This window comes from Mustela lutreola, chromosome 9 (assembly GCF_030435805.1).
Source record: "Mustela lutreola isolate mMusLut2 chromosome 9, mMusLut2.pri, whole genome shotgun sequence".
Lineage (NCBI taxonomy): Eukaryota > Metazoa > Chordata > Mammalia > Carnivora > Mustelidae > Mustela > Mustela lutreola.
In genome coordinates this window covers 80,773,726-80,776,367 of record NC_081298.1, presented here as the reverse complement: position 1 = coordinate 80,776,367, position 2,642 = coordinate 80,773,726, and the positions used below count along the sequence as shown (strand labels likewise).

The 2,642-nt window shown below is 39.6% G+C and overlaps 1 pseudogene; it reads right to left on the bottom strand.

The window, feature by feature from the left end:
• Window positions 1–1,053: 1,053 nt before the first annotated feature.
• On the bottom strand, window positions 1,054–2,249 carry LOC131808382 (interleukin enhancer-binding factor 2-like; annotated as a pseudogene).
• Between the last annotated feature and the right edge of the window lie 393 nt (window positions 2,250–2,642).

The window sequence follows — 2,642 nt, the reverse complement described above, 5'->3', positions numbered from 1 at the left end:
AGCCTGATACAGAGCTCTATCCCAGGACCCTGAGATCACGACCTGAACCAAAGGCAGAGGCTTAACCCACTGAGCCACCCAGGCACCCCATACATAAGCATGTCTTATTTGTAACAAAATCAATTACCAATATTTCAAACTTTTCAATAAAACCTGCGAAGATTAAAATATAACATTGATTGAAATATGTATATTTAAACTGATTATAAGTTATATTTAATATTGTTTAGACTTACAGGTTCTGAAATTTTACTTTTAAATAATAATATCTGACAAGAAACTTCTTGGGTAAATATGTACCTTTCTATTTTCCTGAATTGTTGGGCCAAGATATGCATGAAATTTAAATTCAAAAAAAGTCCTTTATCAGATATTTTTTCTAATTTATAATTTTTTACTTAGGTGAAGTCCTTTAAAGAGTACATTCTTTCATTTTTAAAGATAGATTTTAAAATATTAATGTCAGGGCACTTAGGTGGCTAAGGTCATTATCCCAGAGTCCTGGGATCAAGCCCCAAGTTGGGCTCCCTGCTCGGCACGGAGTCTTTTTCTCCCTCTCTCTCTGTCCCTAGCCCACTGCTCATTCCCTCTCTCTCTCTCTAAATAAAATCTTTAAAATTAAAATAAATAAATAAAATATAATTGTCAATGGTAAAACCACTATGTTAGCCTTTTTTTTTTTTTTTTTAACTAGGAAGTACTTTAATCATTTTTCTTAGGGGGAAAAAAAAGTCCAGACACTAACAGTCCACAACATTTCCATAACGAAGTACTGGTTGAGAAAGGTTTCCAAAGAACTGGGTTCTTTGAAGTCTTAGGGAGAAAAGTTGGTATGCTGCTTCACTATAGATGGATGGCATAGGTCATAAATGGGAGACTGCTGGCTACTGAGCCAATCAGAACCCAGGGGAATGACACTTCTTTCTGTAGAGTTTATTTTCCTTCCTTTCTCCCCATCCCTCAGAAATGCCACCATGTAAAGCCTAGTAGCTTAGGTTAGCTTAGGTTGCAGTCTTCCCCTTGGAAAAGAAAGGGGGTGAAGAGAAAGCAAGATCACTCCTGAGTCTCCATGCTTTCCTCCTCTTCTCCTTGAGTTGGTTCTTCTCCTCCTCTTCCTCCCCTTCCTTCTTCTCTGGTCATTTCTCATAATCCTTTTCTGAAGGTGTCACTATTACTCCATTCCAGGTAGAGATTTCAGAAGCAAGATGGTTGGCTTCACTCTCCTGGCCAAGAGTCTTCTGAAAACCACAATGTGAGACAATTTGGACCAGGCCTTAGCTGTGTAAAACATCATTTCCTGTTGTTCCAGAGTCAAGACTGTGTGTACTCTGAAGCTGCCACTCCTACAGGAGTCAGTGATACCCACCGACCCTGGCAGGAATAGTCTTGCAGCCAGAATCTGTTAAGCAATACCTGTATGCCATGTTTAGGGCCAAAGGCTCTCTGGTGGGATTGTTCATCAGAGCATAGTGCCCGAGTGTGTGTGAAGGGCTCAAAGCCAGGAAAACGAATTCTTAGCTCTTTTAGCAGTCTGATAAGAACTTTAACTGTGGACTGAGAAGTGTTTTCCTCAAACCAACCAGCATGTCTGATGGCTGCTAAGTCACTCTGCAACACCTTGATATCCAAATGGAGTTCTGGGTCCAGTTTTCAAAGACTAGGTGGCACTGTTGCAATGAAAATATTCCCATAGCATCAGAAAAACTGATCTCAAAGCCAGTTTCATTGGTCAGCGTGGTCAAGGATCCTGTGCTCTTAGGCTTTCCCTAGGGCAGCACCAGCTTCCAATGTTGGCAGAATCTTTAGGATTACAACCAAGTCAGCCACCAATGTGTTCTGTAGTCATTGTTCCCTTTTTATATGATCACCCCTGCCTGACTTCTTCAATTTGTACTCTAAATGTCCTTGAAGCCACAATCAAATTGTCAATCACACTGTTTACTCTCATTACCAGAGAAAGGATGGAGGCCTGTTGAGCAGAATTAGGAGCAAGGTCCTGATTCCTCTTCAGCAATATCTCACTGAAAGAAGTTTCAGCAGGCATTGGCTTGGTCCGGGAAAGGCCACTTCACACAAATAAAAAAATAGAACAAATAAAATAAATAAATAAATAAAAACAAATAAAACAGAACATGTGGCACAAAGAGCCTGAACCCTTCTCCTGGGCCTCTGTCACCCTTAAAACCCAGACAATGGAGGCCACAACAACCACCCCTCTCCTTATAGGAGCCGACACTCAAAGCCACCATGTTATCTTAAACTCAACTAAGGAATGCATAACTAATAGTGTGTACGTATCTCAAAGATGATTTGGCTAGAAAAGGCTTCCTAGGTAGTAGGGTCTTAATTGGTGTTGGAAGAGTTAAAGAAGGGAATTACACAAAAAACCAACCCTGATATTTTCATTTTGTGGACGGTTAGGTCTTAAGTGACCTAAAGGAGGAAGCCTCAGACTGTATAAACAATTATGGACCAATTTCTGTAGAGAAATAAAATGCAAATAACAATATCTTTAGAAAGCAAGAAAAGGCTTTATCTGGTTTCAATTTTATTTTACTAAACTTATTTCTGTCTCTCAAGTGGAACATATCTGGGAGAAAATAAGTCATTGTCCTACTTACTATATAACTCCTTATCTAATC